The following is a 14,591-nucleotide window of genomic DNA, read 5'->3' on the forward strand; positions in this document are numbered from 1 at the left end:
AGACACTGAAGTGAATGAAACCTAATTTGAATCTCTTCATTAAAGTAATGATTTGCAGATGACATTCAGCCTTCTAGGCTGTGCAAAGCTTGATATCAAATCTAACCATGTTTGATTCTGAAGAGGTCTTGGATTAAGGGTCCTGCCCACAGGAAACTGTCTGAACAAGAAGGCTTCAAGCTATTCAGAGGTGGTGATTGTCCTGCAGGCTGTCCTGTCAAAATAGGACCAAGATAGACAGAAAGTGAATGCTTTGTGTCCTAGAGCGGGGGAAGGAGAGAAAGAAAGGATGGGAAGAGATACAAAGGTTTGGGGAGGTGTTGATGCAACCGCTGCTATAGGTACTTGTTTTTAAAATGAATGCCTTGGAAGGCTGGAGGGGGAACTAACAGAGAGTGGGTGGAGGAAGGAGGACGACTTGCTGTTTTCTGTGGACAGTACATCAGTCCTTATTCCTCATGACCTCCACATTTCCTTGTCCTGCCACTTCTTTCTTCTTTAACTGAAATGACTAAATGGCAGTTACCCAACTGCTTCAGGAGTGAAATACTGCTAAAGCAGGGGAAAAAAGTATGGTTGTGACACACTCACATCTATTCATCTGGCAAAAGAGTGTGACAGCCAGTCTCTCAGCTGCTTCAAAGCGGCGGGTGTCTTGGGGTGCTCGTAAAGGCTGACTAATATAAATTTTCCAAAAACTTATGAATATGTCTGTACCCATAACATAAGTTAAAGATTCATTATGAGAGATCTGATAGATTCTTTATGCAGTTATTTTTCCCCACCCACATTGGGACAGCTTCTCCTGCTTAGAAAATGAAAGTGAGAGTGGCAGGTCAGATGGAAGAGACATTTTATATATCTGACACCTACTTAATTTTTCACATCTGAAAGTCACATACATGTTTTGAGTGCTTTATTCCTTGAAAGGTACTTCATCAGCTAGGCTATTTTAATAACTGCTTCCCACTAGGAAGATTTAATAACTGGTGGTTCCCACCACCCCTACTACCCACCTTTTGTACCCAGTGTACTTGGAGGTGACAAGTCACTGTGCTCAGCCTAAAGTTTGAGTAGTAATACTTGAAAATGTCTGTTTTATATAAGGCATGGAGAGTGTCTGTGAACCACTGATAAAAGGTGCTTAGGATGTAAAGCAAAGAACCTTTTCAGTACTGAATACTACCCCGTGTGCCTGTCAATGAAAATGTTTGCATTTTCATCCAGGCAAGCAGTCTAGAAGTAGGAAGAAGTAATAGAGGCCTTCTTGAGACAACTGAAGCAAGCCTCATGTTTCAGGTCTTAACCTTCATGGGAACTTTAACCATGCTGATATCTGCTGAAAGGTTAACCTAGAAGGGCACAAGCAGTTGAAAATGTTTCTGGAATGCACTGATGGTAACTTCCTGATGCAGCTGCTGAGGGCTCTAACAAAGCGTGGCACTTTGCTGGGTCTGATACCTAAAAATGAGGAAGAACTTGTGAGAAATAAGAATGTTAGGGCAACCTTGGCTGCACCGAGCATGGGATGCTGGAATTCAAGCTCCTGAGAGAATGAAACAAGGCAGGATTACAACCCCTAGACTTTAGAAGAGCAGATTTTGGCCTTTTTAGGAGTCTCCTTGTAAGAATGCTGTGGGATACAGTCCAACAGCTGTTTGGGTGGTTTGTTGTTGTTTTCTTCTTAAGGATTGTCTCCTCTGAGTTCAGGAATAATCCAACCCAACATGAAAAAAACCTGAGACTTGTGTAGATGAACAACAATCTCCTGATGAAATTACACATAAACCAAAAGCGTACACAAGGTTCAAAAGGTCAGGTGGCCCAGGAGGAGCATAGAGACCAAATGTGCAGGGACAGGGTGAAATATGACCACCACAGGAACCAGAACCCTACTGAAGTCTCATGAAAATGTTACTAAATTATAGCATTTGAACATAAAGTTATAAATAAAACTAAGTGGTGGGTTTTCCATACTTTTACGAATGAATAAGTGTTCTGACTTTTCAGTCAATAGCTGAGTCCCGATGTGTGCCTGTGGATGGACTAGTGAAGAGTTTGCAGAGCTAGCAGCACTGCAACGACTTTTGAAGACAAGAGATAAAAATTCCCACCCCATCAGAGACATCCTACCTATATCAGGGATTTTTTTTAATCTATCTTGTAGCTACAATGTAGAAATTCTCATTATAGGCTTTTTGAAGATAGTAAGAGAAGTTAAAATAAAAGAGTTAAAACAGTGTATCACATAACAGGCAATAAAATAACTTTTAAAATGTTAAACACTTGATTTTTTCATCTGTGCATCATGGACTGAGAACTGTTTTATATGCACATGACACTGTCATATCAACTGAAATGCTAGCATTTTGGTCAGCATGGTCAAACTGGTGATACTTGTCTTGGGTCTAGTCCCTGGGACTCTTTCTTGTGTGTATAGTTTTTCTGACAGAAGGTAGGAAATGGTTACTTGGGCAACTAGCCCATACTGCTGGGTTTTAAATGCCTGGCCACATGTAGACAGAGATATTTCTACATCTGTGGGATTTGAGAGGGGGAAAGGAAGTGGTATTGTAGCCAAACCTCTTCTGTATGACTGCATGAAAACATTGTCTACAAAGCGAAGTATCGAAATGTGAATTTACTTGTCTGGATCCTTTTAGTCATGAGACTCTTCTGTGTGTTCTTCCACCTCTCACAAATATGATCTCTTCTGACATTCTCTTCCTGTTATTTTCCTAACTTGAAAGCTCCTATAGGTGTAAGGTAAAAAGGGGAAACTGAATAGTGGACCCCTCATGTCATGGGAAAAGTTCTACACTTTTCTTTTATGCCTCTACCACTGTCATCAGTACTTTGGCTCTAAACTATTTCATCCCCATATCAAGTTTAAATATTAATGCAAAGTTGGTTTTGCTTGTTACTGGCTCATTTGGCTATTGATTTGGTTGATTCTTACTATTTTTTGCTCTGGCAAATCTGATCAGCTGGAAGGACCGGACACGTCTTCAAGTCTGAGAGGGGCACCTATCCTCTCCACATCTCGTTTTAGGGAACTGCTATGTAAGACTGAACTCATATATTTAGTAACACTGTTTGTGTGGCTAATGCATGGTTACATATAGTAAATTCCCAGTTATCCAAACCTCCATTTATAAACAATCTCTGTAATTCCATCTTCTCTTGACTGCTGATCGTTTGACCTCAGCTTTATCCAAATACACTGGATAAACCAAATGTGGTTTGGCAACCAGGCTTCTATTATATTTAAGCTTGATTCATAATGTGGCAATAGTCTGGTAATGATACGTATCCACTTTTCCATAACGTACTCCCAAACCTGTGGATAAAACATGACTGCATAAATGCTAGGACTGTTTTGCTTCAAATTACAGTGGTGGGAGAAGAGAATGTATTTTTAAGATCACACAAAAACACATTTCCTGATTACTCAGTTACAAAGGACTGTAAGAAAGGAAGATGTCTCTTCCGATAGTGTTCGGCAAACCTCTTTGGGACAGAAATGCACCTTTCAGGCATGAGGAGGAAAACTAAGAAAGGAAAGGTGTGCCTGCCTCTCATGCAAGTATACACAGCTCAGAGCAGGTATCAGGAACAGGGAGGCTGGTGCAGTAAAAACCAGGCCTTGGAGATGGGGAAAAAAAAAAAAAAGATATTTTTCACAGAGTCCTCAGGAGGACTTTACAGAATTTGCTACAGCAAAAAACACAAATGAACTGATGGCTGAAAAGGGAACACACCTGAAAAAAAGGGATCCTTCCTATCAGCAGACAGGCATAGTTGGTTACAGTATGTCTATACTGAGATTTTTCTTTTGCATATATCTATATCATGTTTTGAAAATATTGTTCTATTAAAGACTTGTGGTGTACTTTGAGGAGTTCAACTTGTGGGAGAGGTTCAGGAGGATTCACTAAAGAATCCTCTCTGATGATAGTGATTTTGAATTTGAGAGGGTTTACAAAAATTCCTTCCCGAGGAAAGTAAAACTTTAAGAATTCGTGGGATTTTTGTTTGTTGTAGAATTGATTTTTCTCTTATCTAAAGCAGAGATTCAAAATTCTGTGAGTATTTGAAATTTGAATACTTTCAGGCAAAAAACCTTGTGCAACTTCATCTGTAGCCTAGATTGAATTTCCACCAACAAAGAAATGATTGTGAACTTACTGGAAATACCATTTTTCCATGGAATGTCACCACTGTCTCTTTTAATGAGAAGATCCTGCCTTTCTAGAAGTTATATTGGCTTACTGGATTTTATTTTTTCTGACTGCTAGAGAAATTCCTGCTGATGACAAATTGTCTTTGTATGAAGTGTGAACCACACTCCCTCTGACCAGTTGTGGTTAGCAAAGTTCCCACACTATTTTTGCAATAACAGTGTTTGCCAGACTAGTCAGTCCAAAATTCTATTAACATTAAGTATGTTTTGCCTAATGAACCTACTCTCCCTACTTCCTCCCTTTTCTCAATGCAATTTTTAATGGAGTCTAATATAATTCCTTTTACATTGTCTAAAGCCTTGGTTTTTTTTTTTTTTTTTTTTAAGTAAAGCACATAGCTTCAGAAAACTCAGATTCAACGTGTAGTTTCACTGCAAGTCTTCATAGCTATCACTTAATGTTCACATCACTGTGTTGTGGAGCCTCAAGTGTTTCTTGACTTTAGGTAATTGGAATAGATAGAGCTGAGTCTTTTTCTATCCCTGTGGTTGAGAATGAACACTTTGGTTTGGATTTAATGTTAAGATTCCTGTTGAATTCAGAAGGGAATGGCTGAATATCTAGAAAGGACTGGTGGATCTTTGGTCTGTCAAAGATGTGGTTAGGGAAATCTCTCATTCCATTGACCTAATGGAGGTCAACTCCATTAGCGTGTGACCTTCAACAAGTCCTTCCACTTCTGTTTTCTCCATTTTCAGTAAAGGATGATAATAGTTACCAAATCTCTTAGGTTTATTGTGAGAATTAATTGACTAATAATTCTAGAGCCCTTTAGCTCATCAAAAGATAGTTCAAATTCTTATTTTTTCCCCCTCTTATTAATGACCTAAGCTAGGTCTGAGCTAATGAATAAGAGGTGAAAATATATATCGCATTTATAGTTCCAAGAAACATCCAGCACTTCTAAATCATAGAAAGGAAGCAAAGATTGTTTGGCAGGATTTCCAACTCTGGCCATGAATGATTCTTACTGAAATTGCTGACTCATTTTTCACAATGTTTTATGTTCTTTAAAAGTCTGCATGTTCAGTAAATCACCCTGAAACTCCAGTCTTACCTAAATTAACAAGTGAGTTTTTTCAGGCCATTAATTCAGGCTTTTAAATATTTTTTACAGCTGCTATAGATTTGTGTGAAGTATTCAATATGGTTGGTCATCCTGCATTGATTTTAAAATTCAAAAGTATCAGCCGAGCTTTAACAACACCTCATTGGTTTGAACCTCCTTTGGCTTAATGATCTTAATTTGCTTTAATTGACACATGTTCAATGAGGAAAATTTACAGACTCAAGTAAAAGTGGTGAAGGGCAACAGAACTGTACAATAGCTTTAGGAAACAAAGGATGTGGGATAAAGGAAGATAGAGTGGATTTGGGCACAGTCCAGTTGGAAGAGATACAGATCAAAAGAAACAAATATACATGATGCTCCCAAAAGCCACAGGTAACTTGTTGCCACTTGTGCCTTTGGAAGTCTAAAGCCTTAGTTCTCCTCTTGAATTCAACAGCAAATCTCCTGGTGATTTTGTTGGAGTAAGATCCTCTGTTATCTTGGTCAGAAAGTCCATCTTTCCCAGTGATGGGCTGATGCCTGACAGGTTACTGTTATTCATGTTCCTAGAGTTGATTGATTGTGTCTTTTTAGGGATGGATACCTGTATTGTTTTCTGTTAGGGAACTGTTGGTTTTGGAGAATAAGTAGTGTTTTGTCTGGCCCAAAACACAAGAGGGAAGACCAGTACAAAATAGGACTTGCAGCTTCTTTCAGACATTTCTCAGTCTCTTTAAAATACCTGCTTAGCAAATTTGTAATATTTTCTCTTTAAATCACTCTGGAATTTACACATTCCAGGACTAACCTGTGCTTTCCACTCTCTACTTTTACACTTGTGGAAGAGGTAATATCAGGTATAATATTAGTAGCCTGGTTTGCCACTGTACTGATAGAGAATAGCATGGCCACAGAAAGGGTACAGAATGGTTGGATCTTGGAATAATGTCTCTCATTGAATTTTGTTGTCCTTATTAATCACTATTATCTTTTGTTAGTTGAAAGTAGAATGATATCTTCCTAGCTGCAAAGTGCTACATGTGATGAAATGCTCAACTAAGATCTCTGGAGGAATTAACTAGCCTTCTTTTCTGTTCATGACATGGTGCAATGCTGAATTTATGCACAAACATTTGGATAGAGTCTGTTTCTTGTTTTGTTAGCATATCTCTGTAATTCATGGTTCTGACAAAGGAATTAAATGTTTGTGGAAGCAGGTGCTTTTCACGATTGAGGAGGAGATTGATGTCTGCTCTTAAAGCACCATAAACATGATGGTGAGTCTTTAGAAGTTGCATTCTGAGAACAGGTGGGCTAATTGGCTCTTTCACAACTCTGACAGAGAAAGCTGACAGTGGTTGCTGCCCCTGACATCTTTCACGTGTAAGGAAAATTCTGTGATCATACTGATATAAGCTAATGTCTCACTCTTATTGTCTGGGAAATCAGGAACAATTTCTAATTATTTTTTCTGTTTTGTTTCATGGTGTCATTCTAGTGAAAAATTTCATAAATGCACTCAGTTATGAGGTTTTCTTTAGTACAAAACTTGTTCGGGACAGAATAGAAATCCAGCACTTGAACAACCTGAGACCCTACTCTTGCTTACCCTGCAACTAGAGATGCAGATGGAAATTCTGTCTCTATAAAGGGACCACGTGGAAATACTTCTTCACTTTTATGGAGAATCCAGCTTGAAATCCCAGTCTGAATTTCCACATTATGTATTCTCTCTGTTTTACTTTTTTCCTGTACTTTCCCAAGTAAACTTCCAAGCTTTCAAAACCTTCACATTTTTAAAATTCCCCCTTGTTCCCCCCCATTATTTTGACAGAGACTATCTTTTGGTGTGGTTCTTGCAACAATATGGTTCTTGCATGTATGATCAAATTTCAGACTGATAATAGTAAAATATCACTTCATTTAATACTTTTCGTCTGTCAATATTTTTAGACCTTTTCATAAAAGTGAAAATCATTTTTACGCAGGCAAAACCTCAAAGTACTGAAGAAAGAAATAAATCTAGAAAGAAATAAATCTAAATGCCTGGATAGGACTAGACTATCTTACAAGAGGCAATGGAAATGTACCTGCTGGGGGGGAAAAGGTCATTTGCTCAGAGGTAGTATTTCTGTGATGTACTTAATTGGGAGAAAATTGTTTCTTTTCATTGCCTTTTGTATTCAGGGTACTGCAGATTGCTGTGCAATAATGAATTAGGCTACAACACGTCTGTAAGCAAGTGTAGCTCTAGTTATACATTTGGTAAAAACTTGCATTCTCTCTAGAACAAGTTGAACATACAATAAAACACAAGCAACCCACACTTTTCTGATGTCTTGTGTATTCTTCCAAAAATGTTAATAATTTAACACATACTCTTAAGTAAGATACCTGGACAAATTCATTCAAAATCCTTAAGAGAATATTACTTATACTCGACTTGGAGTAAATAGGTATTGTAGGAAAGAGTAAAATTTATTCAATGTTGAATCAGCTTCAAAACTATTCACTTGCCAATGAAGATTTCCCTCAAATTTGGCAAATGTGTTTGTTTGTTTGTTTGTTTTTAATAAAAGATGAATTTTTAAAAGAATCTTCCAACCCACTGCTAGAGTAGGGTTAGCCAGGCCAGTTTATCCAACTGGACATGAATATCTCCATGGCTGGAGAGGAAAGAGACTCTGGAGCCTCTCTGGGCAACCTGTGCCAGTGCTTGATCACCCTCACAGAAAGAAAGAATTTCTTCTTTTGTTCATACATTTAGGGGTTTTTTTAATTTCAATTTGTGCCATTTGCCTCTTGCACCAGTATGTCTTAGTATTGCTGTACTTTCTCTGATAGCTATTACAGTTTGTATCTGTAAAAGTTATCAAAACAGTTATTTTCCAATTTTTGATTTTCAAAATGTTCACTTCCTAACACTCCAGTTTCCTTAGGGAAAACAGATTCCATACAACTGAAGACATTAAAAAAAAGGTCAGGTGTGGCATCAACAGGTGCAAAAAAGATCTTTTTCTAAGTAGACAAGAATGATTTAATTTGCTTCTGTTGTGATTGTGCCATAGTTATAATAGAGTTTGTGGTTTGGTGAAGGGGAGATAAAAGACTTCTGGAACAGGAAGAGCTTTATTCACGATTCTAAGTTTTTTCACATAGATGAAAAAACTGGTGGATCCCGTAAAATCATAACTTTAAGAAAGAATACCATAAGAATATTTGTGTGTGTGTGTGTGTGTGTCCTCAAGAATGAGGGTGTTACAAGGTTTGTCCTTCCCCCTTAGGGTGAGATGATTCAATTTTGCAGTCACAGCAAAGTCACTCTTCAAGGCAAGCACCCTTTCACTGCATGGCTCATGACACTGAAGCTCAAACTTGGCCCTCCAGAGATTCAGGGCAACAGGTTAAAGATGTATTTTTTTACACTACCATATTTTCTGTGGCTCTGTCTTGCTGTGCCTCCACACTGTACTCTCTTCACGACTCTACTCAAACTGTTTAGTGATGTTGGTGGGGAAAGAAATCTGAGGGAAAGTATGACTGTTTTATATCTACTGGTTATGATCCCCTCCCTCCTGGCTGGCAGAACCAAATGCAAAGTGGGGCCATGGCTTTTCTTATCTTTGAGAAGTAAAATATGATTTTCTCTATAATGCCAAAAGCTTGCACTAGTCCTAGTCTTAACTATTAGCATGGAAAAGGCTTCTTCCCAGGCCATTGCAATAACAGCCAAAACTCAATGCATAACCTCAGTTGTTACTCCTGAGCACTTCAGAGAAATGCATTGGTTAATTACTAACTATTATTACTGTCAGCTGGTACCTGTTTAAGTCTGCAGTTTATTTTACTGCAGCCTGCTGTAAAATAATTCCTCTGTTCCATGATATGCAGATGTTTTTCTTAATTCTGAGCAACTCTAGGTGGAAGTAAACACACTGGTTGTTTTTAACGGGAAATTCTTTTGTGAACCCTTATTTCTCAGCTATGTTTCCCATCTATTCTGTCACCTACCCATTCTCACACTGTCTGTGAACTTACTGCTACATTCTGTGCCTTCATTCTACTACCTACAGACAGCATAAGACTGGCAGCAGAAGTTGTTTCATACTCTTGCAGAGGTGGCATCTCTAGGAATATCTCTATTTAGTGATCCCCTGTTATTCATCCTTGCAGCAGTAAATGCTAAAAATGCAAAACCTGATTATTAGCTATAATGCTATCTCATAGGAGCTCTGGTTTCATTATTTCAGTAACTATAACGACATCCATGCCTTTCATCTGAAGGATATCAGTATGATAATGAGCCTGTATGAGTAATAAGTTATCCAGTTTAGTGACCAAGTTGTGTTCGAATAAAATAATTTCAGATCTACCAAAATCTACTATTTACCTCAATCTAAAATGTTTTGGGGTTTTTTGGGTTTGGTTTTCTTTCTTTTTCCCTAGATTACATAAGACCTCTTTCTTCTTCATTAGGAATTTTACTTCTGTTTTTAGAACACAGCATTTAGAGTTGTAGAATATTTTTTTCTGTTGTAATTCTCTGCAGGAATTGCTAGGGTAAACTTCTAGCTGACAACTTCAAATGACACTTTTACTAATTTCCGTAATATGTCAAGTAAAGAATTTACTTGGTTTTATTATTGTCTTGTTGCAAGTGTTTATTTTGATCATCACAGCCATATTTATGAACTATTTAGAAATCACTTGGACCCGACACAGGTCTACTAAATGGATTCAGTGTAACAGAGGCCCTTCTCAACTTAAGAACCGCTTTTCACCTTTCTGTTGAGAACCTCAAAGAGGTATAGTTTATTATATCACATCATCCCTTAACCTTAAAGAAACTTATTCACCTTATATTTTATTCTTATTAAAATAAATGTTTTATAATGTAGCAGTTGCTAAATGAATTCTTCTAATGACATAGCAATTTAAAAAACCCTGTAAATATATTTCCTACAACAGTTCAGAGAAAGGTGGGGGGCAGAGACAAAATAAATCCCCAAGAGGTTCTAGAATGAGGTAGCAGAGATTTTGACTTCCAGTTTTTTATGAAGTATAAAAAAACAAGAACAATACCTTTTCTGTCTCCCTCACTTCTCTGCCTCCCCCCCACCCCAACTCCCCCCCTTTGACAACCCTCAAAGCATTAAATTGCTTTCTAGTTTTATGTAAACAAAGTCCTAATTTATTACACAGTGGCAAGTAGAACAGGGGATATAGTGAAGCTTTAACTTTGATACAAGACCCAAACAAACAAATCTTATCTCTATGGCTTTACAGTTTTGTGTGTGTGTGTCTGTTAGAGGATTCTGTGTTGGTATTGGATTGCTAAACTGTTCATAATTGAGCATTTATGAACACTTGCTATATACAGAGTTTCTGATTTATTAAATGGGCCTAGTGGTCAAAAGATATATGATTCATATCAGTAATGTATGTGTCTGGTGGCATATGATTTATTAATCAAGTGAATGATTTTCCAGTCAGGCAAGTGCTTTGTGAGTATGACTGATTTATAAGTGTAGAAAATAATGGATAGTTCATGTACCTGATTTATAAGTAGTGTTACTGTCATACAGATGGCTTGGAACTCAATATTTTATACTTTGGATGTAAATATCTATTTTATTAATAAAAATAGACTGATTTATGTGACTGATTTGTAAATCTTGATTCTAGATTTTAGCAGAAGTCATGCTCTGATATGCTTTATTTCTCAAACAGGCTATTTTCCAAGGTCCAGATATTGTTATCACAGTTTAGTTTATTGGTATTTACTTTACATTCTTATTGTTTTATGTTCTTACCAAGATGAATTACTTTCTTTGTCCTTTCTAGGTACAGCCTTGATGAATGTTGGATATGGGTGATTTTCTATCACTTCACACCTTCTCTCCTAGTGATGCTTTCTGCACAGCCTTCGTATTTACCAATAATTTCTCACCTCTGTTTTTGTCTGATGCCACTTCAAGAGCATCTAGTGCTTTTTCTTAGTAGCTGCATACAAATTACTACAGCAAACAAACTAATGAATGGGTAGAAACTGTAGCCAAGTATCGATAAAACTTCACAAATCTGTTAGAGGCTTGGGAATTAGAGCTATAAACCAAGTACTTTGAGGTACTTTCAGTTGCATAATTAAATCAAATAGATTTGTTCAATCTGAGATCAAAAGGAAAAGAAAATACCCCTAAGGTGGATCTTTCTGTGGTTTTCAATCAGCATTGGATTATATCTAAAACTTATATTGCACTATTTAATCTTATTTTTTTCTCTCCATAATGTTTCTCTGTTGAAGACCCTTACTCAGTTTTTATTGAAGTCTGTACCCCCAACATATTCTTGTTACCAGTGGAAATCTTGAATGAAAAGCAAAAATCTTTAGCTTTTTATTAAAAGAAAATAAAAAAATTAAATCAAGCTTTTAACAGAAATGATGCAGCATATTTGAGTCCATTTTTTGTATAACTTAAAAAATATTAGTAATTTGGAAGCTTACAACTAATACTTTACACAAACATTCTCTGATTGAGCTATTGATAGTGGGAATTTAGGTCATTATTGAAATGCTTGCTATTGGTCATCTGTTTTTGTTTGATGATTAGTGGTTTAATCATCATACAGTCTCAATAAACTGCTGCTAAATGAGTTGTGATTACAGTTACTACAAACATATGCAGTAACAACAACTCAGGCTTACTGATTTTTGGAGAAATTCTGTAGATGGGTCAGGAAGATGGGGGTAAGTGAAAATTTTCAGCCTGGTTGTACACGTGGCATTGCAGCAGTTTCTAAGGCCCTGACTTAGCGTGTGCCTCATTTTTCAAGGCAACTGTCAAGGATAAGGAAGAACAGTTTATTTCACACTAAAGTTAGGCATATATCCCATTATGCTATAAATAGAATTGCAACATGCCATGAGAGAGAAAATGGGAGCCATGACCCCTTTAGTTAACAGTTAAATCCTTGACTGTTTCAACAGACATCCCAGTTAGTACAGCAGCTTACTGAGAATTGATATCACAGTGGAGGTAGGACATGATCAAGCAAGATTGCCATGGAATAAAAGCAAACAGAAAGGGTCAGAAATACACAGCCTTGCAGGAGCAGTCAAATGTCACACAATCACATCCTCACTTGTCATATCCCTGATCTGTAGAGCTTAAGGTGGATAAGATAAATTGATGGGGATGGAGAGGAATCCTGGAAGTCCACAGCAGTAAAGGCCAGAGGCAGTGAGAATGAAACACAAATATCCCAGTCCTGTGATAAGTGGATGGTTACAGATTCATGAATGAAACTTTGTTCATATTCTCCTTTTCTAGTCTTCTGTCATTTTGTTTCAAACAGCACAAACTGGAATAAACTGTAAAGGGTTTTACATGGCATAAAATTTAGCCAGATCTTGTATTAATTAGAACAAGCTTGAGTAGCTTCAGATCTTGTGAGTAGCATTATTTTTATGATCAAATTCATGTTGAAGATATTCCCTAACAGTACATTAACTCACTAAAAAATCTGATAAGTTTTCGATGAGCTACAAAATTGACTATATTTCTTGCAACATTAATTATAATTTAAACTTTAATATGCTTACAAATGTTACTTTTAGAATAAAAGGACAATTGAAAATGACAGAAATGTTAGGTTTTTATGGATTACACTTCATTTACACTACCATATTTTTAAGTTATTTTGGGATTAAATACTGTAACTTCAATGTATAGCTGCCTGGAAAATTTCTGAGAGTTTTTGTATAATGAAAATTTGCAGCTGGAGAAAATATTTAGCAATAATTTTCTCAAACACTTTGAGAAACTCACTCTGTGCTGTGAAAACTGAAAAGAAATATTTTGATCTGAGTGAAATCTGAACCCTTTACTTCACAAGTCACAGAAAAGTGGAGTTTGGTACCCAACTGGTTTCCAGCTTAAGATAGTGTTAGAGCTGTCTGCAGCACATAGACAAAATTTTGTTGTCTTGAAAGTCCTGCTAAGCCCATGCTTGGGGCTTTCTCTCTGAACTACAATATTCATGACCCTTTGTTTCCTGCCTTGGCCTTGGTCCTATCTACCCTTTCATGTGTACACCTAAACCCTATCTATTGACTCTGAGTCAGTCACAAAGAATGGGCAAATAACATCAAAATACGATTATCAGACCTAGTGCAGTAGATGTGGTGGAGGGAATTTTGTGTCCAGTTAGTTCAAAACATCTCTGTTCTGTTTAATTTGGAAAAAATTCTTTTAGTTATTTTTTAAATGCTAGAATAATTTTTATTTATGTATTTCTGGAGATATTCTGTATTTTCACCTTTTCTCTTACCTGTATTTCAAGTTTACATTCCAATTCATTAAAAAAATCTTAGAATTTCTTATAGGACAAAAACAATTATTCACAGTGATTTTCACCTCTAACTGTGTCATTAATGTTCGAATAGGCACAAGGCTTTGAATTCATGCATTCCTCTGAGGGTCTTGAGGGTCTTAATCAGTACTTGCAGTAGGTTTCTTTGATTCCAAAACTGAAAGGACAACAGATTGTATTCGCAGCTGGTGTAAACTATTGCTGACTGGAGTCTCCCATCACCTACATCAGTTCTTTGTTAGTCTCACTGTTTTTGCTTTCTCATTCACCCTTTACATACAGGAACACTTCTACTGGTGTTGTGTAATAGCCTAAGCATTTTTGTTTACTTCCCACTATTTACTTTTAACGTTTCTAGAAATAAATGCACACAGTACATGTGACTGCCTTCTTTTCTATCCTTTTCCTTAAAAGGGTTTATTTACTTCCCATCATCAGGTTATGAACACGGCCTATGAATTTATCATGAGTTCCAGGATGTTCCTTACAGCTGTAACTCCTGCATTCTGCTCCAGTACTTTTTGTCATGAGCCATTTTTAAGATGAAATTTAATGAGAAACATCCGTGGATGAATTACTCAGTTCTACGTGTGTGTGTCTGTGTGCGTCTTAGGACTTGGGAGGAGAAATCTTTTGGAAATATCTGTTATTGGCAAGCCATTAAATTTCCCACTAACACAAGGAATCCTACAAATGTGACTAATGAGTGAGCGTAATGTTTGTATAGTGCGTCATCGAGAGATATACACTCACGTCATGTGAACTTGCTTCCTCTGCCGTAGAAACATAGTGAGTGTATTATTAACTCTTCTTCTTCTGACTAAATCTTTGTGTAGGTAGGCTCCTGTGTTTAGGGTCTCTTTTTAAAGTAAAAGCCTATTGTGGCTCCTGTGGTAACATACCAGCTTCAATAAAGAAGCTGG

This window comes from Chiroxiphia lanceolata, chromosome 2 (genome assembly GCF_009829145.1).
Source record: "Chiroxiphia lanceolata isolate bChiLan1 chromosome 2, bChiLan1.pri, whole genome shotgun sequence".
In the NCBI taxonomy this organism is placed as follows: Eukaryota; Metazoa; Chordata; class Aves; order Passeriformes; family Pipridae; genus Chiroxiphia; species Chiroxiphia lanceolata.